The following is a 27,500-nucleotide window of genomic DNA, read 5'->3' as shown; positions in this document are numbered from 1 at the left end:
GTCCAAATGTTACAGACCATCTTCAAGAGGATAGCAAAAAATAAGGTATATTTTGTCATAAAGTTGTGCGAAATCAAACGGCTCATATGCAGGAAGACCAGATTGTTTTATAAATATCCCCGCAATGGTTTGATTTCCAAAATTCGGTAGGTGTCCAAATGACAAATACACCAAAAACAGCTACCAATGACATGATCTGTTGTATCAGATCATGCCTTATCCTGACTTTCCTGGTGTTTTTCTGTGTGTGGTTTCAGTTCCTGTCTTGCGCTCTTATTTTGTGGTTTTTCACTTCCTGTTTTCTCCTTTCCTGCCGCAGCTTTACGCCCCACCTTTGAGCACTTTTCCCACCGCACCTGCTTTCTGTTCGCAATTAGGTCTATTTAAGTTGAGTCTGAACCGCCATTCTTTGTTTAGAATCAATAGTCATTCGTGTGGACGCCATTTCCTCCTCCCGGGAGTTTTTGCTGTCCTCCAGCATTTTGTTTTGTTGTTTTTGCTGCCCGTCAGTTTCAGTTTCGTTTTTTTGCATTGCCTGCCCTATGCTTCGGCACGTTGTTTCCTCCGGTCTTCTGCATCCTGGGAACACACCAGTATCGCCGTCATGTGACCCGAGCGTCACAACCAATAGGTAAGAAAAGTTGTTTTCCAATAATAGGTCCCCTTTAAGTTAGAACAGGGATTCTCAAACTGTGGCTCCATCTAGTGGTACGTCAAAGACTCACTTGATTAAAGTACAGAGTTTTATTTTCCTGTATTCAAACACAGTGTTACCGTTCAAACTGGGTGGCCAAAATAATGAATATACTTGTTGAATAAAACCTCTGCCTTGTTTTTTGATAAATACTTAGGCCTACTACGCTGCTGTTTTTTTTAAATGTTGGTCAGTATAGTGCAAGGGCGTCAAACTATTTTTTATCGTGGGCCACATGGCAGATACCAAAGCCCTTGGAAGGCCACTTCATGATAATATTACATATTTAAAACATTTTTGGGGTTATTATCGTTGTTTACCAACAAACTAATGGAAAACCTGCTTTGGAATCAAAACGTCAAAGTGACAACTTAATTTCAGCTAGTGTGGAATTTTTTTTTTTGAAAAAGGGTTTGAATGACACAATGGCAAGACATACAGGCACTATTCGGCTTACCTGACACATGAAACGTGACGAATTGCGGGAGTGCCCGATCCACTTCAGCCGCCATTCCAACTTTGACCACAGCGTCAGTTGCTATGTAGAGTGGAGCTTTCCCCCATTTTCAGCAGACTGCATTGCAAAATTATTAACCCCTCCTCTTCCTCTCATGCGAGATGCACCCAGGATCTTCGGCAGCGTCTTCTCCCCGTCATCTTTGTTGTAGCATTGTAGCGCGCCATGACGGGAGTGGAAGAAGTGTCAAAAGATGGCGCTAACTGTTTTAATGACATTCAGACTTTACTTCAATCAATAACGGAGCAGCTACTCCTCATCCGGAAATGTGTCCCGTGAAAAACTGTCCAACCGGATCTCTCTAATAATTAAAGTTCCTTGGGTGAATAATGTAAACTCACTACACCGGTATGTTTTAGCGCTTTCATGGCGAGTTTACTGACAGATATAAGTAAGAACTTTACACTACTTTATATTAGAAATGGCAACAGCGGAGGATGAATGTCCCATAACAAGAAGGTACAGAAAAATAAGAAGTTTATCGACTACAGGGTCGGCACGGACTACAAAGGCGGACACGTGCAATTTTTCAGGTATTATGCAGATCCCAAATACAGATCAGCAGGTACCAGAAGGTAAGAAAAGTTGCTTTTGCATAATATTGCGAAACTAAATGGCAGATAATATGACTTACCTTATACACACACCATAGTAATACTCCTATGTTGAAGCACAGTACAATCCATCAAGTGGTGTGGCTTCATAGCTTACCAAAGTCCTACTAAAACATTTTGATAGTTTTTTGAGCACCGTGTGTAATGTTCTATATTCTCAATGGAACATAGAACATGTTGGTGTTGTTTACTTGAGTCATATTGCAGTCTCCACGTATCTCTTATGTGTGACTGCCATCACAGTGCAGTCTACACGTATCTCTTATGTTTGACTGCCATCTACTGGTCACACTTATCATTTCATCATGTACCAAAAAAAAATTGCTTCGAGGTCGGTAAGCAAAACCAGAATTATTCCGTACATTAGGCGCACCGGGTTATAAGGCGCACTGTCGAGTTTTGAGAAAAATTATATATTTTAAGTTCGCCTTATAGTCCGGAAAATACGGTAACTTATCCGTCAGCACATTCACTGAAAATGAAAAAAATAAAAATTCAATTCAATTCAATCCAATTTTTCATTAAATTAACAACAACAAGTGTTTATTGCAGAGTATAGTCTGCTTTCAAGCTTATTTAGATTATAGTTCTTATATTGTCCACCCATCTGCAACTTCTTAACATATTTCTCTCTTATTAGTCTGCATATATTTTATGCGCTGCTAAAAAAAAAACTAAAAAAAAATAAAATAAAATAAAAAAGGTGTTTCTTATTAGAAATGAGTTTTTTTCAATGGGTCTCTCTCGAAATTGATAAGTGGTCCTTATTTTGCCTTTTTCACTTTTTACTGTGTGAAATGCGCACGGATCCTTTGTGGCTCAATTCAATAGCATTCTAGTTGTAACATGATTGAATACTTTCACAAATACATCGGATGCTTCTTGCATTCGAATGAAGACTATTTTAAGTTTATGGACTTTTATGTTTTGAATTGAACAAAACATACTTTATCTGAAATTTGCCTCTTTAGCCTCAAATGTTCTTTTAGTCACAAGCGATGTAAAATGAACGATTATCACTTCCTGTTTGCACGAGGACATTTCAACATAAAAACCTACTTTCCTCTACTTTCAAAATAAATTGGGATTTTTTTTTTTTTAAAGATTTTTTCTTTTTATGAAAAGAGAGATATGTTAATTTGTACTTTTATTAATGAATACATACGTATATACAAACATATTGTACACAGTCTACATATAGATGCCATGTTTTTTATTTATTTATTGCACTACTGTCCATTTGTATAGTAGTCAGATTTTTTTTATGCTCAATTTTTTGTTGTCTTTTTATTTTCAACTTATCCATCAGCACTTTCACTGAAAATGGAAAATAAAAAAACACTTAAATTAAATCCAATTTCTCATTCAAACAACAACAAAAAATGTGTATAGGTGAGGGCCGACATCCGGGCAACTGAGCTACATACGGGTTCTTCGAGCCATAGCAACCAGACTGGCGTTGAAAACAAACCGTTGCCATTACTCTTTAACCTGTCGACCTACGCTGGTTAAACCCGTCATTCTGCCTCCAAAATGCCAAAAAACTGTGTTGTTTTTGGTTGTGCTAACCACAACCGGAAACAGGGAAAACAAAGGTCGTATTTTGTTCTGCCAAAGCGTGATAAAAGCCCAAAGAGACGAGACAAATGGCTCGCAGCTTTACACCGGGAAAACGAGGACGGTTCTCACTGGAGTCCCCCAAAGTCCCGGGTCGTGTGTTCGGATCACTTCGTTTCTGGTAAATATAAGGAACAAAAATCCACCTTCTTAGCCACAACTTGGCTATACCGTCCGTGCTAACGTTGTACTTGTTGAATTTGTACCTTATAACGTTCGACAGCGAAAGTTGTTGTTGTACAAAAATAACATGCGGTATATACTATATAGTCCAGGGGTCACCAACGCGGTGCCCGCGGGCACCAGGTAGCCCGTAAGGACCAGGGGCCGTACTTATCAAGCTTCTTAGAATTACTCTTAAGAAGTCTGCTAAGAGTTGACTTAAGAGTAAATAAATTCTTCGCTGAAAGCTGCACTTAGAAGTTAGTTATCAAGCGTCTTACTCACACTTTCAGCGAAGTGTAGGACTGAATCTTAAGTGTCACACTCAGAGCTGAATTACGACATTGCTATGTGCCGTAAACGGAATTTTAGGTGACGTCATTTCTGTGTCCATAGAAATGACCAATCACGGAAGGGAATCCGTTGTCTAAGAATAAAGAAATATCTTGGAAATATTTAAGTGGACAATGGGAGTGTATATTTTGACAATAAACTACAAAATAATACACAACAAACTAGTCCCCGCCGGCACTCACGCTACCGCTCCCTCTCTTCTATCGCCCACACACTCACTGACGTCACTCACCTCACATGCTGTCACCTATTAAAGGGCCACACATACGCTACTGTCATAACATTTTCTTTCCAATTCATTAATTAGGCAACTAATTTGAAACTGGTGTGGGTGGCTCTATATATACTAGCCCACTGCAGACACATGCAGAAATCAACAAGGAATCGAAAAGTATTAAATCTGTGACAAAAATAATATCCGCTCTGTCTAAACAATACCGTTTGATCAGCTGCTCGTCATCAAAAAAAAAAAAAAACATTGTTCCGTTCCCTGAATGTTCGCGCACGTCTCTCTCGCCTCAGTGCCATCCCCTGCTGGCAACTCCTAACCACTTAAGACACCTCTGAAGGTCTCTTAAATATCGTGGAGAGTAGGAGTGATTCTTAGACTTAAGAACGTTGATAAAAAGCTTTTATTCTTAAGTTAGAGAGTAGGACTAAATTTCGCAAATTCTCAGGACTTAAGTGTAAAATGGCACTCTAAGAAGCTTGATAAGTACGGCCCCAGATGAGTAGCCCGCTGGCCTGTTCTAAAAATAGCTCAAATAGCAGCACTTACCAGTGAGCTGCCTCTATTTTTTAAATTGTATTTATTTGCTAGCAAGCTGGTCTCGCTTTGCCCGATAGTTTTAATTCTAAGAGAGACAAAACTCAAATAGAATTTGAAAATCCAAGAAAATATTTTAAAGACTTGGACTTCACTTGTTTAAATAAATTCATTAATTTTTTTTTACTTTGCTTCTTATAACTTTCAGAAAAACAATTACAACCTTAAAAATGATTTTAGAATTTTTAAACACATATACCTTTTTACCTTTTAAATTCCTTCCTCTTCTTTCCTGACAATTTAAATCAATGTTCAAGTACATTTTTTTTTTATCATTGTAAAGAATAATAAATACATTTTAATTGAATTCTTAATTTTAGCTTGTTTTTTCGACGAAGAATATTTGTGAAATATTTCTTCAAACTTATTATGATTAAAATTCCAAAAAAATTATTCTGGCAAATCTAGAAAATGTCTAGAATCAAATTTAAATCTTATTTCAAAGTCATTTGAATTTCTTTTAAAATTTTTGCTCTGGAAAATCTAGAAGAAAATAATGATTTGTCTTTGTTATAAATATAGCTTGGTCCAATTTGTTATATATTCTAACAAAGTGCAGATTGGATTTTAACCTATTTAAAACATGTCATCAAAATTCTAAAATGTATCTTAATCAGGAAAAATTACTATTGATGTTCCAAAAATTATTTTTTTAATTTTTTTCAAAAAGATTTAAATTAGCTAGTTTTTCTCTTTTTTTTTTCGGTTGAATTTTGAATTTTAAAGAGTCGAAATTGAAGATAAACTATGTTTCAAAATTTGTCATTTTTTTCGTGTTTTCTCCTCTCTTAAACCATTCAATTAAGTGTAAATATCATTAATTATTAATAATAACATAGAGTTAAAGGTAATTTGAGCAAATTGGCTATTTTTGGCAATTTATTTAAGTGTGTATCAAACTGGTAGCCCTTCGCATTAATCAGTACCCAAGAAGTAGCTCTTGCTTTCAAAAAGGTTGGTGACCCCTGTTATATAGTCTATAGCCTAGCTAGCTATTTTCGAAAACCGGTTTCGTTTAAATTTGCACTTAACAGTTGGGTTTTTAAAAACCAATAAACCCTATAATTTTCATGTTGCCATTTAATCAACTTTTCAAGACAGTCGCAAAATGCTGTCTGCAAGACTTTTCAATACAAAGACGTATATTTTGTACATTATTCGCCTGGTGTACTGCGCCTTCATAAGGCTACAACTTACAAGGACCGGGCTACTAGGGGTCAGTTTGCTTTCTTTTGGGGTTTTTTGCCGGACATTCCAGTATTATTTACCCGTAATCTTGGTATTACTTTCCTTATTAGGTTATTTTGCCACCTCCCCCTTCTGTTTAAACAATACATGTAGCCCTCAAATCTCTCAATATTTTATACACTAACACTTGATCTTGTTGTTGATAACTTCCGCGTCTCTTTCTTAGTAGCGCGCAGGCTAAGCTAACTAGCAAGCCAAGCAAAGCCTGAGAAGCTTTAAAGTTCACTGAGACGAGTCTGACGCAAATAATACATTTTCGTTTTTTCACACGATATGCGAATAAGTAAAAATGCGTAAATGAAGGATTTAACGCCGACTTCCAAGCCACGACGCTCGTTAAATGCTTTTTCTGTCAATGCTGTGTTCGCTGTGAGCTGGCTCGTTTTCAACGAATTCCCGGTTGCTAGGGGATTGGTAGGCGGAAGTGACGTAGGTCCGCCCTCACCTTTTGCAGAGTACAGTCCGCTCTCAACTGATTTAGATTATAGTCCTTATAGTCCGGAAAATACGGTAATTTATCTGTCAGCACATTCACTGAAAATGAAAAAAATAAAAATTCAATTCAATTCAATCCAATTTTTCATTAAATTAACAACACCAAGTGTTTATTGCAGAGTATAGTCTGCTTTCAAGCTTATTTAGATTATAGTCCTTATATTGCAACTTCTTAACATATTTCTCTCTTATTAGTCTGCATATATTTTGTAACGGTGGTTAAAAAAAAAAAAAAGGTGTTTCCTATTAGAAATGAGTTTTTTTCACTCGGTCTCTCAAAAGTGGTCTTTATTTTGCCTTTTTCACTTTTTACGGTGTGAAATACGCACGGACCATTTGTGGCTCGATTCAATAGAATTCTAGTTGTAACATGATTGAATACTTTCACAAATACATCGGATGCTTCTTGCATTCGAATGAAGACTATTTTAATGGCCTCGGCAGTGCAAGGTTTCTATACTGTGTGCAATCTTGTCATTGTTCCTAAGCAACCAGGGTCCCCTCCACGTCAGTCCTCTAAGTAGGAGCATGTTTCCGTAGGCAGGGATCTGTCTTAATCTGCATGCACAATACCGGCCACCTCCTTGTCACAACAAGCGGCGTTTAACCGAAAACAGTCGTTTCTTTGGAAGAACGCCTCGGCGTGTGGTTAAGTATCCGGTGGAAAAGTCCAGAATTGCCCGTCGTTACATCACCACCAGCACGCTTTGTTAATTGCGCCGTACAAAGTCATCTTTGAGTGTCGATTGGTGTCATCTCTCTGTGAGAATGTAAACACGACTAATGCATAAACACGATGTCACGCTGCCAAAGTGACTTCCCACACACGCAAATATGATAACATTCTCTTTCCTTATCACGCGCATTCTCTATTGGCCTGACAAACTGCATGTGGCTGGGATGGATCAAAACAATACAATATGGCCCCGTCCTGCAGAATAAATAGTTTGCCTCTGACTCGTGACTCGAAGCTGCAATTACTGCATTTTCCGGACCATAGGGCGCACCGGATTATAAGTCGCACTGCCGATGAATAGTCTATTTTTTATCTTTTTTCATATATAAGGTGCACCAGATTATAAGGCGCATTAAAGAGGTCATATTTGTTATGTATTGCTAGATGGAGTTGACGGCACAGACACCAGGGGGCAGTAAAGTTATGATTTATTATATATATATATATATATATATATATATATATATATATATATATATATATATATATATATATATATATATATATATATATATATATATATATATATATATATATATATATATATATATATATAGACAACGTATGTAAGGACGATGTTTGATAAGAAATTATCTAATCCTCTTATCGAACCGATTCCTTATCGATTCTCTTATCGAATCCAGATAGGTTGTTGTATATGGAAAAAAACACAATATTTGGTTTAACAAAAGCTCACTTTTATTTTATAAGAAAAAAATAAAATAAAATAAATGAATAAATATTGACTGTTACCCCCTAAAAAAAAAAAAAATATATATATATATATATATATATATATATATATATATATATATATATATATATATATATATATATATATATATATATATATATATATATATATATATATATATATATATAGCCAATGTTGTTGTTTTTTTTTTCAAAACTCAACAGTGCGCCTTATAACCCGGTGCGCCTAATGTACAGAATATGTCTGGTTTTGCTTGCCGACCTCGAAGCTATTTTATTTGGCACATGGTATAATGATAAGTGTGACCAGTAGATGGCAGTCACACATAAGAGATACGTGTAGACTGCACCATGATGGCAATATGACTAAAGTAAACAACCCCAACATTTTACTGGGATGGCTCAAAACAATACAATATGGTCCCGTCCCGCAGAATGAATAGTTTGCCTCTGTTTTGTGACTCAAAGCGGCAATTACCGTATTTTCCATATCATAGGGCGCACTGCCGATGAATATTCTATTTTTTATCTTTTTTCATATATAAGGCGCACCAGATTATAAGGCGCATTAAAGAGGTCATATTTGTTATGTATTGCTAGATGGAGTTGACGGCACAGACACCAGGGGGCAGTAAAGTTATGATTGATTATATATATATATATATATATATATAGACAACGTATGTAAGGATGATGTTTGATAAGAAATTATCGAATCCTCTTATCGAACCGATTCCTTATCGATTCTCTTATCGAATCCAGATAGGTTGTTGTATATGGAAAAAAACACAATATTTGGTTTAACAAAAGCTCACTTTTATTTTATAAGAAAAAAATAAAATAAAATAAATGAATAAATATTGACTGTTACCCCCTAAAAAAAATATATATATATATATATATATATATATATATATATATATATATATATATATATATATATATATATATATATATATATATATATATATATATATATATATATATATATAGCCAATGTTGTTTTGTTTTTTTTCAAAACTCAACAGTGCGCCTTATAACCCGGTGCGCCTAATGTACAGAATATGTCTGGTTTTGCTTGCCGACCTCGAAGCTATTTTATTTGGCACATGGTATAATGATAAGTGTGACCAGTAGATGGCAGTCACACATAAGAGATACGTGTAGACTGCACCATGATGGCAATATGACTAAAGTAAACAACCCCAACATTTTACTGGGATGGCTCAAAACAATACAATATGGTCCCGTCCCGCAGAATAAATAGTTTGCCTCTGTTTTGTGACTCAAAGCGGCAATTACCGTATTTTCCAGATCATAGGGCGCACTGCCGATGAATAGTCTATTTTTTATCTTTTTTCATATATAAGGCGCACCAGATTATAAGGCCCATTAAAGGGGTCATATTTGTTATGTATTGCTAGATGGAGTTGACGGCACAGACACCAGGGGGCAGTAAAGTTATCGGATTTGTTTTATATATATATATAAATATATATATATATATATATATATATATATATATAGACAATGTTTTTTTTTTTTTTTTTCAAAACTCGACAGTGCGCCTTATAACCCAGTGCGCCTAATGTACATAATAATTCCGGTTTTGCTTGCCGACCTCGAAGCTATTTTATCTGGCACATGGTGTAATGATAAGTGTGACCAGTAGATGGCAGTCACACATAAGTGATATGTGTAGACTACTCCATGATGGCAATATGACTGAAGTAAACAACCCCAACATTTTATAGTTCCATTGAAAATATAGAACACCAAACTGTATGTGGCTGGGATGGCTCAAAACAATACAATATGGTCCCGTCCCGCAGAATAAATAGTTTTCCTCTGACTCGTGACTCAAAGCTGCAATTACCGTATTTTTGGGACCATAGGGCGCACCGGATTATAAGGCCCACTGCCGATGAATAGTCTATTTTTTATGTTTTTTCATATATAAGGCGCACCGGATTATAAGGCGCATTAAAGGGGTCATATTTGTTATGTATTGTTAGATGGAGTTGACGGCGCAGACACCAGGGGGCAGTAAAGTTCTCGGATTTATTATATATATATATAGACAATGTTTTTTGTTTTTTTTTCAAAACTCGACATTGCGCCTTATAACCCAGTGCGCCTAATGTACATAATAATTCCGGTTTTGCTTGCCGACCTCGAAGCTATTTTATCTGGCACATGGTGTAATGATAAGTGTGACCAGTAGATGGCAGTCACACATAAGAGATACGTGTAGACTGCACCATGATGGCAATATGACTGAAGTAAACAACCCCAACATTTTAAAGTTCCATTGAAAATATAGAACACCAAACTGTATGTGGCTGGGATGGCTCAAAACAATACAATATGGTACCGTCCCGCAGAATAAATAGTTTGCCTCTGACTCGTGACTCAAAGCTGCAATTACCGTATATTTGTGACCATAGGGCGCACCGGATTATAAGGCCCTCTGCCGATGAATAGTCTATTTTTGATGTTTTTTCATATATAAGGCGCACCGGATTATAAGGCGCCTTAAAGGGGTCATATTTGTTATGTATTGTTAGATGGAGTTGACGGCACAGACACCAGGGGGCAGTAAAGTTCTCGGATTTATTATATATATATATAGACAATGTATTTTTTTTTTTTCAAAACTCGACAGTGCGCCTTATAACCCAGTGCGCCTAATGTACATAATAATTCCGGTTTTGCTTGCCGACCTCGAAGCTATTTTATCTGGCACATGGTGTAATGATAAGTGTGACCAGTAGATGGCAGTCACACATAAGAGATACGTGTAGACTACGCCATGATGGCAATATGACTGAAGTAAACAACCCCAACATTTTATAGTTCCATTGAAAATATAGAACACCAAACTGTATGTGGCTGGGATGGCTCAAAACAATACAATATGGTCCCGTCCCGCAGAATAAATAGTTTGCCTCTGACTCGTGACTCAAAGCTGCAATTACCGTATTTTTGGGACCATAGGGCGCACCGGATTATAATGCCCACTGCCGATGAATAGTCTATTTTTGATGTTTTTTCATATATAAGGCGCACCGGATTATAAGGCGCATTAAATGGGTCATATTTGTTATGTATTGTTAGATGGAGTTGACGGCACAGACACCAGGGGGCAGTAAAGTTCTCGGATTTATTATATATATATATATAGACAATGTATCTTTATTTTTTTTCAAAACTCGACAGTGCGCCTTATAACCCAGTGCGCCTAATGTACATAATAATTCCGGTTTTGCTTGCCGACCTCGAAGCTATTTTATCTGGCACATGGTGTAATGATAAGTGTGACCAGTGTGGCAGTCACACATAAGAGATACGTGTAGACTGCACCATGATGGCAATATTACTGAAGTAAACAACCCCAACATTTTATAGTTGCATTGAAATTATAGAACACCAAACTGTATGTGGCTGGGATGGATCAAAACAATACAATATGGTCCCGTCCCGCAGAATAAATAGTTTGCCTCTGTTTTGTGACTCAAAGCTGAAATTACAGTATTTTCCGGACCATAGGGCGCACCGGATTATAAGGCGCACTGCCGATGAATAGTCTATTTGTTATCTTTTTTCATATATAAGGCGCACCGGATTATAAAGTGCACTGCCAATGAATAGTCTATTTTTGAGCTTTTTTCATATATAAGGCGCACCGGATTATAAGGCGCATTAAAGGGGTCATATTTGTTATGTATTGTTAGATGGAGTTGACGGCACAGACACCATGGGGCAGTAAAGTTATATGATTTATTATATATATATATTTATATATATATATATACATCCATCCATCCATTTTCTACCGCTTGTTCCTTTTGGGGTCGCGGGGGTTGCTGGAGCCTATCCCAGCTGCATTCGGGTGGAAGGCGGGGTACACCCTGGACAAGTCGCCACCTCATCGCAGGGCCAACACAGATAGACAGACAACATTCACACTCACATTCACACACTAGGGCCAATTTTAGTGTTGCCAATCAACCTATCCCCAGGTGCATGTCTTTGGAGGTGGGAGGAAGCCGGAGTACAAGCCCAGAGCTCCCACTAATTCAGCGTTATAGTGAGTTGTATTTTTCATGCACTTATTTTTGCTGTATTTATCTGACACAAGTGGATTGGATGGATGTTGCTGAAAATCTTAATTTCTCCTCGGGGATTAAGCAAGTATTTCTGATCCTGATTCTGGACTGCGTGCCAATAGTTTGGCCGGTGTTACGGTTCAAACACCTCTCACTCTGCTCTGCGCTCCGCCGACTTTCCAGATCAGTTTGTCAATCCGGTTTAAGTCCCTTTGTGCTGGTGCTGCTCCCCCGACGAGCCACTGCAAAGTACAGGGCACCGGCCACAACAGACTGAAAAAAGATCTCCAAACGGCTTGCCGCACACAATAAAGGACCTAAGCATCCTCAGGAAAAAGAGTCTGCTCATGCCCTTCTTATATACAGCTTTGTTTTAACCCTTGTGTAATGTTCATATTGTTGTTACTCAGCCAGCGTTTGTGGGTCTAATGGACCCCTTGCATTTTGTGGCTTTTAATGCCTCACAATCAAACACTTTTATGTTAAAATACTGAACAGATGTTTACCTTATCCCAATAAACATCTGTTCAGTATTTTAACATAAAAGTGTTTGATTGTGAGGCATTAAAAGCCACAAAATGCAACAAATACTGAACAGATGTTTACCTTATCCCAATAAACATCTGTTCAGTATTTTAACATAAAAGTGTTTGATTGTGAGGCATTAAAAGCCACAAAATGCAACTGGTCCATCAGACCCACAAACGCTGGCTGAGTAACAACAATATGAACTTTGCACGGAAAATTTATCTGCCAGTTTCTGCATCCCACAGGGATTCTTCTTTTGTGTTTCTGCACCTGCGGTTCCCACACAAGGTTGCAACATTGTTTGTCAACACTGTCTGCTCTCATTTTCTCGCACATTTGACCCTCTGATGTTCCGTGTACCTACACTCTGTCCTCCTCCTGTCCAGGCCTGCTGTGTGTGTGTGTGTGTGTGTGTGTGTGTGTGTGTGTGTGTGTGTGTGTGTGTGTGTGTGTGTGTGTGTGTGTGTGTGTGTGTGTGTGTGTGTGTGTGTGTGTGTGTGTGTGTGTGTGTGTGTGTGTGTGTGTGTGTGTGTGTGTGTGTGTGTGTGTGTGTGTGTGTGTGTGTGTGTGTGTGTGGTACACAGAACATCAATTTCCACACTTCTATTAGCCCCGGGTCCAGTGGACCCGAACATCTTATATGTAATAGAAATGTGTAGGGGGGGTGTATGGTGTGTGGTCATTAAATATGTATTCTGATATATGTCCTTCACAGAAAATGAGCCAAAGTCAGTGAGTCTCAGTTTCAAAAATTAATTGTATCATTTTTGTTTTGATAAAAAATGAAAACGGGTCCCACAGACCCGAACACCACACAAGGGTTAAGAAAAGATATACCCCAAAGCCAACTTTTACAAACACATTGCTATTCAATTGAACCTACAAGATGTGATTGTTTCTACACTCGGAGTAATACAAGACAGAGGTGTTTTTACGGTGCGTTCAAAGACTTCCGAGCAGAGTAGGACGCCACAACGCCTGCCAGAAGTAATACATAATCAAAAATTGTATTTTCTAAGCACTTTTTGTTGAACTAAGTCTGAAAGTGCTAGTGTACAAACCAATCTTTTCTGTCTTGCCTCTTGGTGAGGGCGGTCGCATTTTTCCCCGCTCCCTCCTTCCCTGCTTGCTTTCTTGTGTCCTTGTCTTTGTCTGAACTTTTTTGAAGCCTCTTTTCGCGAGCTGTCCTCAAATCTAAACATCAAAATGAATTGGATCAACTGGACTCTCGACGCAATTGACAAAGTCAATCAATCAATCAATCAATGTTTATTTATATAGCCCTAAATCACACGTGTCTCAAAGGGCTGTACAAGCCACAACGACATCCTCGGTACAGAGCCCACATACGGGCAAGGAAAAACTCACCCCAGTGGGACGTCGGTGAATGACTATGAGAAACCTTGGAGAGGACCGCATATGTGGGTAACCCCCCCCCCCCCCCCCCCTCTAGGGGAGACCGAAAGCAACGGATGTCGAGTGGGTCTGACATAACATTGTGAAAGTCCAGTCCACAGTGGATCCAACACATCAGCGGGAGTCCAGTCCACAGCGGGGCCAACAGGAAACCATCCCGAGCGGAGACGGGTCAGCAGCGCAGAGATGTCCCCAACCGATGCACAGGCTAGTGGTCCACCCGGGGTCCCGGCTCTGGACAGCCAGCACTTCATCCACCTATGCAACTCCCCCTCACAAGGGACAGGGGAGAAGAGGAGAGAAGAAAAGAAACGGCAGATCAACTGGTCTAAAAAGGGGGGGTCTATTTAAAGGCTAGATTATACAAATGAGTTTTAAGATGGGACTTAAATGTCCTTTCGACAAGGAAAAGAGGTTCGATGGGAGCCAGGCTGCCCTGATGGAACCATTGCTGCGGGGTACGTGAGAGATTCCTGGAATACTTGGAGAATCATGTGCCTCTCAGTCCTTTCCATCGAGGACGTGGAAGACATCTACCTATTTGGAGCTGTGATCGCGGAGCATTTGCTGATTGGGCTGGGCATTGCTCTGGTGTATCGTCAAATTCGGAAGACGATGGCAGCCACTCAAGGGGCCCAAAGGCTGTACAACGCAATGGAAGGATTGGGTCGAGCTGTGGGATCACAGACTGGAGCGATTTCTGATTTGAATCGCAAAATGGATATCATCTTGGTGAAGTTTGCTGAGAAAGAATAATTAAATTGGAATTGAGAGAGCCAGCACTCGGACACAGAGCAGGAATGTCATTGTTTTGACTGCTCGAAGAAAAACAACATCTTGATCTACGATTTGACTTCCTCGAATGGCCTTGAGGAACAGGCTGTTCTGAAGAACTCCCCCGAGGACTCCTCAAAGATGGACGCTTTTGACCACCTGGGTCGAACTTTTGAGACCGGCCTCAGTTCCCAAAGACATTCCAACACCTCACCCAAGTTAATTGGGCATAAATGCACGCACACGCCCCTCCCTAAATCAACGCCTTCACCACTGCTTAAATCCTCCGGGGTTGTGGGGGCTGAGTAGCGCTTTAATAGCGGCAGCCGGCCTCCAGGGTCCCAACTCTCCCCTCCTCTGTTGCGAGTTGTTGTGATTACATGTACCATGTTTACGTGTGCCATGCTATGTGAGGTTTTTTCTTCGGACTCAGTCTGGACCACTCCTGAGGGTCCAGCCTCAGACTGATATTTTTTTTACTCTTCCCCCTTTCCCAATGTCACCTTTTTCCCACCTTTTTAAGGAGCGCTGTAAGTGGCTGATCCGTTTGTCTGCTCTTAGCGGGATTGTGCCGAAAATGTCATTTCAGTTCTTATGTGTCTTGTACATGTTAAGAATGGACAAAATAAAGCTGCTGTCTGTCTGTCAATATTTAAAACAATAAAAGCTTGGCCACTAAAACGGATGCAATTCTAAGACTAAAACCCAATCAGTGAAGCATAGGAAAGACAAAACCTCCAAAATAGTTGCTTTCCAAACAGTGTGTCTGTGTATTTTAGTTATTTACAAGAAGCCCAAGGATTTCAGTGTGTTGATGTACTTTTTGAGCACATTCAACAATACCGCGATAATAACAACCGTGATAGGACTTTTTTATATTGTTAGACTTACTATGTTGTTATACTACTATAATGTTTTAATGTGGGGTTTTTTTTAACCTTATTTGTGTGGACTTTTTTCTATCTGCACTGCAACCACATATTTTCCCCATCGGGTTATAAATAAATTCTATCCTATCCTTCTACTCAGCCTTGGAAGACACCTAAGAGATGTGGGAACAGACAGATTCATGTGGAGTGGTATTTGTTTTTATAACACCGTTCTTTTTTTTTTCTGTCAGGAATTAATTAGTGTTGTATGATAAAATTATTTTTTAAATAAATTATATCTTTAAAAGTGTCGTTGCATTCCTATGTTGCAGTCGGTTCAGTTTATGTTTTTTTGGCTATCCTTATGCTTTTCGTCTTTGCCATCATTTAATACACTTCTGTGGTGGTATCTTAAATAAAAAAATTTAAAAAAAAAGCTAAGAAAAAAGCAAAATACTCATAGAGTCAATACATTTTGGATTTGGAGGCATTTTCAAGACTATTTTTGGTTAAACTCCAAATTGTACCACTTTTGGTATGTTGCACTATATCAGACCTGGGCAAAATACGGCCCGTGATTAAGATTTACGGTAATCTAGGTCACAGCAGCTCAGACCAAGAACAAAGCAGAGTGGGCGGGGTTTGTTTTCAGAGCAGCCAGCCCCAAACGCGTGTGTCAGGAACAGATGCCGGAGCAGATTTTTACAACAAATGTCTGCATAAAAGTGATAATATATCATATTGTAGGTGTTTATTACACTTTGCACTCATATTATGCTGTTTGTTACATTTTTGTTGTTTTGCCTGGTTGTAAAAGAGGAGCAATGTTCATATAATGTTGATATTCAGTGTTTTATTGTTCATAGTTAATATTTTAAATTCCACGTAAAAGAGGAGCGACGTTCATATGTTGTTAATATTCAGTGTTTTATTGTTCATAGTTAATATTGTAAGTCCCACGTAAAAGAGTGACGTTCATATGTTGTTAATATTTAGTGTTTTATTGTTCATAGTTAATATTGTAAGTCCCACGTAAAAGAGTGACGTTCATATGTTGTTAATATTTAGTGTTTTATTGTTCATAGTTAATAGTGTAAATCCCACGTAAAAGAGGAGCGACATTCATATGTTGTTAATCTTCAACGTTGTATTGTTCATAGTTAATATTGTAAGTCCCACGTAAAAGAGGAGTGACGTTCATATGTTGTTAATATTCAGTGTTTTATTGTTCATAGTTAATATTGTAAACCCCACGTAAAAGAGGGGCTATGTTCATATGTTGTTAATATTCAGTGTTTTATTGTTCATAGTTAATAGTGTAAATCCCACGTAAAAGAGGAGCGACGTTCATATTTTGTTAATAGTCAGTGTTTTATTGTTCATAGTCAATATTGAAAATCCCACTTTATTTATTTTCATGTACATTTTGGGTGTCCCATTCAGTAAAGTAGATTTTTACAACAAATGTCTGCATAAAAGTGATAATATATCATATTGTAGGTGTTTATTACACTTTGCATTCATATTATGCTGTTTGTTACATTTTTGTTGTGTTTTGCCTGGTTGTAAAAGAGGAGCGATGTTCATATAATGTTGATATTCAGTGTTTTATTGTTCATAGTTAATATTTTAAATTCCACGTAAAAGAGGAGCGACGTTCCTATGTTGTTAATATTCAGTGTTTTATTGTTCAGAGTTAATATTGTAAGTCCCACGTAAAAGAGTGACGTTCATATGTAGTTAATATTCAGTGTTTTACTGTTCATAGTTAATATTGTAAATCCCACGTAAAAGAGGGGCTATGTTCATATGTTGTTAATATTCAGTGTTTTATTGTTCATAGTTAATAGTGTAAATCCCACGTAAAAGAGGAGCGACGTTCATATTTTGTTAATAGTCAGTGTTTTATTGTTCATAGTCAATATTGAAAATCCCACTTTATTTATTTTCATGTACATTTTGGGTGTCCCATTCAGTAAAGTAGAATTTTACAACAAATGTCTGCATAAAAGTGATAATATATCATATTGTAGGTGTTTATTACACTTTGCATTCATATTATGCTGTTTGTTACATTTTTGTTGTGTTTTGCCTGGTTGTAAAAGAGGAGCGATGTTCATATAATGTTGATATTCAGTGTTTTATTGTTCATAGTTAATATTGTAAACCCCACGTAAAAGAGGGGCTATGTTCATATGTTGTTAATATTCAGTGTTTTATTGTTCATAGTTAATATTGTAAATCCCAAGTAAAAGAGTGACGTTCATATGTTGTTAATATTCAGTGTTTTATTGTTCATAGATAATAGTGTAAATCCCACGTAAAAGACGTTCATATGTTGTCAATATTCAGTGTTTTATTGTTCATAGTTAATATTGTAAACCCCACGTAAAAGAGGGGCTATGTTCATATGTTGTTAATATTCAGTGTTTTATTGTTCATAGTTAATATTGTAAATCCCAAGTAAAAGAGTGACGTTCATATGTTGTTAATATTCAGTGTTTTATTGTTCATAGATAATAGTGTAAATCCCACGTAAAAGACGTTCATATGTTGTCAATATTCAGTGTTTTATTGTTCATAGTTAATATTGTAAACCCCACGTAAAAGAGGGGCTATGTTCATATGTTGTTAATATTCAGTGTTTTATTGTTCATAGTTAATATTGTAAAGCCCAAGTAAAAGAGTGACGTTCATATGTTGTTAATATTCAGTGTTTTATTGTTCATAGATAATAGTGTAAATCCCACGTAAAAGACGTTCATATGTTGTCAATATTCAGTGTTTTATTGTTCATAATTAATATTGTAAACCCCAAGTAAAAGAGGGGCTATGTTCATATGTTGTTAATATTCAGTGTTTTACTGTTCATAGTTAATATTGTATATCCCACTTTATTTATTTTCATGTACATTTTGGGTGTCCCATTCAGTAAAATTCCATTCCGTTTTTTTTGAGGTGGTCTGTCATAACGTCCCTGAAAAAAAGGGAGCCAAACACACATACTGTACAGCAGATTTTTACAGCTACATGTGTACATATCATTTTTACACACGTACACATTGCCCCCCCCCCCCCCCCCCCAGGCACATTTGTTCTCTCAATGTGGCCCTCGAGTCAACTCAGCTCTGCACTACATAAATCATTTCTAACAGTACAGTGTCCACCGTCAAAGTTCTGATGGTGTAAATGTGTGTGTGTGTGTGTGTGTGTGTGTGTGTGTGTGTGTGTGTGTGTGTGTGTGTGTGTGTGTGTGTGTGTGTGTGTGTGTGTGTGTGTGTGTGTGTGTGTGTGTGTGTGTGTGTGTGTGTGTGTGTGTGTGTGTGTGTGTGTGTGTAAAAACCCACGCATGAGTAAGCAGTCCCACAATGGCTCCTGACATCTCGGGCAGCTTCCCCCAGTAATGCCAAGCTGCAGCTTCATCTCAAGGGGTGCATGAAAGCAGACATATTATTTGCTGAGTGCTCCGGAAGTGGCTCGCCTTAAGTCGTCAATACAATCCGCCGCCTGTGATTCGCCTGCCACCGCCACGGAAGGCGCCGGTGCTGTGAGATGAAGTCTCCCGCCGTCATGTTCCTTAACGTCTGGTACAGATGCGGGACAATCCCACTGGGACTGAAGGGCGGGGTGTGAGCCATGGAGCCTTCTAGGAGATTGATTGATGAAGAAAGGGGGAAAGTCAGTCACACGGCGGTGGTGATAATGGAAGTGCTTCCAGGCGCAGATGTAGTGAATATCATCTCACTTGATGTGCTCCTGTAGTCTTTGCAGCGTCTTCTGGTCCAAGTCTATTTCATAATAAATTCCGACACCGAATTTATTTTACCCTGAAATGTTTTGCTAAATTTTAGAACACTGAGTTTTTAGATGAAATTGTCAGCATTATTTGATGTAAAAAAAAAAAAATCACAAAATTCAAACGCAAACATTTCAGAGTAATAATAATTTTAAAAAATCATCATAAATTTCGACACTGAATTTTTTTTACACTGCATTTTTTTGCGCTAAGTTTTAAAACACTGATTTTTTAAAAATGAAATCGTCAGCATAATTGGATGTAAAAAAAAAAATTAAAAATTCAGTTCACAAAATTCAAACGCAAACATTTCAGTTAATAAAAAAAAAATATTTCATAATAAATTTCAACACGGAATTTATTTTACACTGAATTTTTTTGCACAACATTTTAGAACACTGCATTTTTTAGATGAAATTTTCAGCATAATTTGATGGAAAAAAAATAAAAAATTCAGTTCACAAAATTCAAACATTTCAGATTAATAAAAATAAAACAAAATATTTCATAATAAAATTTTGACACTGAATTTTTTTGACACTGAATTTTTCGACACTGAATTTTTTTAGACTGAATTTTTTTTGCACTAAATTTTAAAACCACTGATTTTTTTTAAATGAAATCGTCAGCATAATTTGATTGAAAAAAAAAAAAAATAATTCAGTTCACAAAATTCAAACGCAAACATTTCAGTTAATAAAAAAATAATTTCATTATAAATTTCTACACGGAATTTATTTTACACAGAATTTTTTTTGCGCTAAATTTTAGAACACTGAATTTTTTAGATGAAATTGTCAGCATAATTTGATGGGAAACAAATAAAAAATTCAAACGCAAACATTTCAGAGTAATAATAATAAAACAAAATATTTCATAATAAATTTTGACACTGAATTTTTTTGACACTGAATTTTTTGGCACTGAATTTTAAAACACTGATTTTTTTTTTAAATGAAATCGTCAGCATAATTTGATGTTAAAAAAAAAATTAAAAATTCAGTTCACAAAATTCAAACGCAAACATTTCAGTTAATAAAAAAAAAATCTCATAATAAATTTCCACACAGAATTTATTTTACACTGAATTTTTTTGAACAAAATTTTAGAACACTGAATTTTTTAGATGGAATTTTCAGCATAATTTGATGGGGAAAAAAAATTCAGTTAACAAAATTCAGTTCACAAAATTAAAACATTTCAGATTAATAATAATAAAACAAAATATTTTATATTAAAATTTTGACACTGAATTTTTTTGACACTGATTTTTTCGACACTGAATTTTTTTTACACTGAATTTTTTTGCACTAAATTTTAAAACACTGATTTTTTTTTAAATGAAATCGTCAGCATAATTTCATTAAAAAAATATAAAAAATTCAGTTCACAAAATTCAAATGCAAACATTTCAGTTAATAAAAAAATTATATTTCATTATAAATTTCTACACTGAATTTATTTTACACTGATTTTTTTTTTGCACTAAATTTTAGAACACTGAATTTTTTAGATGAAATTGTCAGCATAATTTGATGGAAAAAAAATAAAAAATTCAATTCACAAAATTCAAACGCAAACATTTCAGAGTAATAATAATAAAACAAAATATTTCATAATACATTTTGACACTGAATTTTTTTGCACTAAATTTTAAAACACTGATTTTTTTTTAGATGAAATTGTCCGCATTATCTGATGTTAACAAAATAAAAAAATTCAGTTCACAAAATTCAAATGCAAACATTTTAGTTAATAATAATTAAAAAAAATAAAAAAATTCATAATAAAGACACAAATATTTTATACCAAGTATTTATTTATGGTCTGGGCTAGAGTACAAACCACAAGTGTCAACACAGCCTAAAACCTCATAAGAACATGCCTTAATTTGATCATCACTGAAACATTATCCATTTTTGGGTGCTGGAGCTTATCCCAGCTGCACTCGGGCGGAAGGCAGGGTACACCCTGGACAAGTCGCCACCTCATCGCAGGAAACATCAACTACTTCTACCTTTTTAATCGAATGTCTCAAAGATGCTGTCCTCTCCATCCCAGCTGGATGTCGTTACCTCAGACCATGAGCTCAAATGGAAAAGTGGAAGAATAAATGAGGTTTTATTCAGACAAGCCGAGATGTCGTGTTCGCGCATGCGAAGATGCCATGGTCTGTATTTGAGTCACCAGGAGAGGTCTTATATTAAGTGACATTGTTGAAACTACCTTCTCCAATATTACATATTTAATGGCACTTCATCATCTCCGTATGCTGTCCTCTTTTTCCAACACTTAATCAATTGATATCTGATCTGATTCATGGTGTAGGCTGCATTTCAAACAACGCTTTTAGGAAACAACACAGCACGGACGGCTTAAATGGGGCTCAGCGATGATCCTTGCAAGATAAAACATTTTAACAACTGGAGATTGGGTTTACGCTGTAGTGATTACAGAAGGCATACATTTCTTGTAAACAATGTAATCACAAGTAAACCAGGAAGTGTCGACTGCCAATCATGTTAATCTACTGTATTTACTCAACTTTCCCTGGATAGATTTATGGATTACTACAGTAGATAAGACCAGGTTTTTTGTTCAGATTTGTATTTAATTGTTTGCTATTTCCAAGGCTGGTGCACTATTCATTCTGTTACAAACGGCAGGCCGCTAAAGTACAGAAAAAATAGTGTAGTCGCCAGATCATTCAGTCCTGTTCGTGTATTTTTGTATAAAAAAACATTAATAAAATAGATATCATTCACAGGGTCATATCAAATTTTTTTACCCATTTTTAAAACACTTAATTTTGGTCTACATAACATGTAATGATGGTTCTTTGGTTAAAATTTTGCATTCTAAATTTTGCAGTAAAAAGCTTTCTTTCCACCACTTTCTGGCTGCTTCTAAAATCGTTTTGAGAGGCGGAGTTGTTGGATGCAAATTAAGCCCTCCTTACCCGGAATTTTTAGGAAAATCATTATTTATTTCTGCCGTAGGACGGTGACGCTTTTGTCTTACACTAGAAGGCTAAGATAGCTACACAACACATTTTGCAAACATATCTAGTGTGTAATTGTGAGTGGGAATGTTGTCTGTCTATCTGTGTTGGCCCTGCGATGAGGTGGCACATTGTCCAGGGTGTACCCCCCGCAACCCCGATAGGGAAACGTGGTAGAAAATGGATGAATGGATGGATGGGATCACATGACCCATTTCTAACCTACTGTTATTACTTTCTGTTTCAATGTGTCCTCCATTGCCATAAATATAGTCAACGATTCCGCCATTAAAAGTAGTTTTTTCGAGAAATCCAGGACAGTGACGCTAATGTCTTACAGTAGAAGGCTGAGCTAGCTACACAACAATTGATTTACCATCAACCATCCATTTTTATGATTGTTTATCAAAATATAACTATAGATGTCTACATTGTGTATGTGCTGAAAGATTCATTTATGATTGTTTATCGAAATATAACTATATAAGTCAACATTGTGTATGTGCTGAAATATTCATTTACGATTGCTTATCAAAATATAACTATATTAGTCAACATTGTGTATGTGCTGAAATATTCATTTACGATTGCTTATCAAAATATAACTATATAAGTCAACATTGTGTATGTGCTGAAATATTCATTTACGATTGCTTATCAAAATATAACTATATAAGTCAACATTGTGTATGTGCTAAAGGATTCATTTATGATTGTTTATCAAAATATAACTATAGATGTCAACAATAATAAAAGCTAAAAGTATATCAAACAAAACCTTTCCCATTCTTCGACTCTGATTTCTTGTACCGGAGTGTTTTCTCTTCATAGTTTTGTAAAATCTTGCACTCTTCCGCCATTCTTCATTACCTCACGAGGAACTCTAAAGAAAGGTGTATCCTTTTCGTGTTTCGAACGGTTCGTACAGCTGAAAACAAGGCAAGCGTAGGGCTTTTTTTTTTCTTTTTTCGAGAAAGGCTAAATCGCGCGGAGTACACATTGAGAACTGAGCTAGCTTGACCACGACGCATATTTAATGAGCTGGACTTGATGTCATGTAAATCCAAGATATTTGCTGTAATGGAGGTGGTTATCATTATTTTACAAGAGCGGCTTTACAGTACACTGTGTATGGAGACACATAGCTGCTAGCCGCTTGTCATCCGGGGAACTAAAACTATTTAGTATCAGTCGAAGGGGTTTGGCGTTTGATCGGCATTAATCGGCAATATCGATTGACTTTTTTATGAAAATAGTCTGATCAGTAGCCGATTGATCGGCACATCCCTATTTAGTGACTATGCTGTTTTGGATTTGTCGTCATTATGTGCATTCATATTGATTTGGTTCTACTCTGTTCTTTGAAGTATTATATCATTGCACTCTTTCTTACCTGCAGGGCCGTGGAATGTAGTGATTATCAAATCCAAATCCTATTTATTAAAACGAATAGTAAAACTGTTGCCATTAAAGGCCTACTGAAAGCCACTACTACCGACCACGCAGTCTGATAGTTTATATATCAATGATGAAATCTTAACATTGCAACACATGCCAATACGGCCGGGTTAACATATAAAGTGCAATTTTAAATTTCCCGCCACACTTCCGGTTGAAAACGTCTAGATATGATGACGTATGCGCGTGACGTTAACGGTTGATACGGAAGTATTCGGACCCATTGAATCCAATACAAAAAAGCTCTGTTTTCATCTCAAAATTCCACAGTATTCTGGACATCTGTGTTGGTGAATCTTTTGCAATTTGTTTAATGAACAATGGAGACTGCAAAGAAGAAAGCTGTAGGTGCGATCGGTGTATTAGCGGCGGGCTGCAGCAACGCAACCAGGATGACTTTGAGGATAGCAGACGCGCTAGTCGAACAACCTCACCTTGACTTCCTCCGTCTCCGGGCCGCCAACCGCATCGGTGATCGGGTGATGTCCTTCGTCGTACCGTCGATCGCTGGAACGCAGTTGAGCACGGGTGTTGATGAGCAGATGAGAGCTGGCGTAGGTGCAGAGCTAATGTTTTTAGCATAGCTCTGTCGAGGTTCCGTAGCTAAGTTAGCTTCAATGGCGTCGTTAGCAACAGCATTGCTAAGCTTCGCCAGGCTGGAAAGCATTAACCGTGTATTTACATGTCCAGAGTTTGGTAGTATTGTTGATCTTCTGTCTATCCTTCCAGTCAGGGACTTATTTGTTTCGTTTCTATATGCAGTAAAGCCCGATGCTATCACGTTAGCTCAGTAGCTAAAGAGCTTCACCGATGTATTGTCGTGGAGATAAAAGTCACTGTGAATGTCCATTTCGCGTTCTCGACTCTCATTTTCAAGAGGATATAGTATCCGAGGTGGTTTAAAATACAAATCCGTGATCCACAATAGAAAAAGGAGAAAGTGTGGAATCCAATGAACCCTTGTACCTAAGTTACGGTCAGAGCAAAAAAAGATACGTCCTGCACTGCACTCTAGTCCTTCACTTTCACGTTCCCCATCCACAAATCTTTCATCCTCGCTCAAATTAATGGGGTAATCGTCGCTTTCTCCGAATCGCTCTCGCTGCTGGTGTAAACAATAGGAAAATGTGAGGAGCCTTTCAACCTGTGACGTCACGCTACTTCCGGTAGGGGCAAGGCTTTTTTTTATCAGAGACCAAAAGTTGCGAACCTTATCGTCGTTGTTCTATACCAGGGGTCACCAACCTTTTTGAAACCAAGAGCTACTTTTTGGGTACTGATTAATGCGAAGGGCTACCAGTTTGATACACACTTAAATAAATTGCCAGAAATAGCCAATTGGCTCAATTTACCTTTAACTCTATGTTATTATTAATAATTAATGATATTTACACTTAATTGAACGGTTTAAAAGAGGAGAAAACACGAAAAAAATGACAATTAAATTTTGAAACATAGTTTATCTTCAATTTCGACTCTTTAAAATTCAAAATTCAACCGAAAAAAAGATGAGAAAAACTAGCTAATTCGAATCTTTTTGAAAAAATTTAAAAAAGAATTTATGGAACATCATTAGTAATTTTTCCTGATTATGATTAATTTTAGAATTTTGATGACATGTTTTAAATAGGTTAAAATCCAATCTGCACTTTGTTAGAATATATAACAAATTGGACCAAGCTATATTTCTAACAAAGACAAATCATTATTTCTTCTAGATTTTCCAGAACAAAAATTTTAAAAGAAATTCAAAAGACTTTGAAATAAGATTTAAATTTGATTCTACAGATTTTCTAGATTTGCCAGAATAATTTTTTTGAATTTTAATTATAATAAGTTTGAAGAAATATTTCACAAATATTCTTGGTCGAAAAAACAGAAGCTAAAATGAAGAATTCAATTAAAATGTATTTATTATTCTTTACAATAAATAAAAAAAAAATTACTTGAACATTGATTTAAATTGTCAGGAAAGAAGAGGAAGAAATTTAAAAGGTAAAAAGGTATATGTGTTTAAAAATCCTAAAATCATTTTTAAGGTTGTATTTTTCTCTAAAATTGTCTTTCTCAAAGTTATAAGAAGCAAAGTAAAAACATTAATGAATTTATTTAAACAAGTGAAGACCAAGTCTTTAAAATATTTTCTTGGATATTCAAATTCTATTTGAGTTTTGTCTCTCTTAGAATTAAAAATGTCGGGCAAAGCGAGACCAGCTTGCTAGTAAATAAATAAAATTAAAAAAATAGAGGCAGCTCACTGGTAAGTGCAGCTATTTGAGCTATTTTTAGAACAGGCCAGCGGGCTACTCATCTGGTCCTTACGGGCTACCTGGTGCCCGCGGGCACCGCGTTGGTGACCCCTGTTCTATACTAAATCCTTTTAGCAAAAATATGGCAATATCGCGAAATGATCAAGTATGACACATAGAATGGATCTGCTATCCCCGTTTAAATAAACAAATTTAATTTCAGTAGGCCTTTAAAACAAAGGGAGCATGCAATTGCCGGTGATAAAAAACAAAACATTACCATTTTGGCTACCGTTCGACACCTTGTAAGGTGATAGTCATTCTATCTTTCTTTTTTGTGTGTAGAAAATCAGCAGACCACGCTCATAGGCTGCTATAAACCTTAGCTCATTGTACAAATTAATTTAGAACGTATTCAAACATGAAAGCTCCATCATTTCCTGTCATTCGTTTGCTGATCAAAGAGAGCCCACTGCTCGGGAATCTGCCAGCTGGATTAGGTGGGCTTGAACGTGGCCTCGCGAGGACTGGTGTAGACAGTGCATAAGCAAACATGATTATCAGACGGCCAATTACGAGGAACTCCTCAGACTAATGGTGGATGGAGAGCAGGTTGTCAGACTGATATTACACGACATATTGTATCAGAATGCACGATTATGGGAAGCGACTAACTCCATACCGTCACGAATAGCTATTTGCAGGAATAAATCCAATAGGGAAATGGTACAACCGTATGACTTGATTATTTTTCCCAAGTCCAGCTATCAGGGCTTTATTACATCATGACAAATTAGCAAAGTGCTCTGGGAGTTAAACAGCCATTTTCCCACTGCCATTAATAAAGCGATTGTGCCGATCGTAATGGGTATTCATTGGGGTGAAAACGCCATAGCCAATTGGCCCAAAGACCCTAATAGGACACATTTGATGGCATTAAGACTGTGATTTAGACTGCAGCGAGAATTGTATAATTGAATATTATGTCATGGAAGAATGAGTACGTCGCCCGGACACATCGTTAGGAACACCTAGACAGTCTTAAATGATCTAAAAGTGAGAAATTGATGCAGTCTAACTAAACGATTAATGGTATACCATTTTGCTACAATTTGAAATAAGTCCCACAATAGGGTGTTGGAAGAATGTTGGCCCAAATCCAGCCTTGATGCTGGAATGTGTGCAGTTTTAATGGGGCTCAGCTTTGCAGAACCAACTTCTCTAACCTGATGGTACTTGCTGATGTGTATTTGGGATCTGCGTTAGTCCTGAAGATGTGAAAACAAACCGTGGAGGAAATGCAGAGATATTTAAAAAACAATC

At 36.9% G+C, this 27,500-nt stretch overlaps 1 protein-coding gene across 1 annotated transcript in view; it reads left to right on the top strand.

The window, feature by feature from the left end:
- Positions 1–544: 544 nt before the first annotated feature.
- The window catches only part of LOC133656928 (inhibitory synaptic factor 2A-like), a 142,680-nt gene continuing 115,724 nt past the window's right edge, over positions 545–27,500 (top strand). Inside the window, exon 1 of the mRNA XM_062057792.1 lies at positions 545–631. The gene's annotated coding sequence lies outside the window, so the exon portion shown is untranslated. The remainder of the gene's footprint in view (positions 632–27,500) is intronic.

Source organism: Entelurus aequoreus, linkage group LG09, assembly GCF_033978785.1.
Source record: "Entelurus aequoreus isolate RoL-2023_Sb linkage group LG09, RoL_Eaeq_v1.1, whole genome shotgun sequence".
Taxonomy (NCBI): Eukaryota; Metazoa; Chordata; class Actinopteri; order Syngnathiformes; family Syngnathidae; genus Entelurus; species Entelurus aequoreus.
Note: the sequence above shows the minus strand (reverse complement) of the source record. Positions and strands in the feature narration are given on the sequence as shown.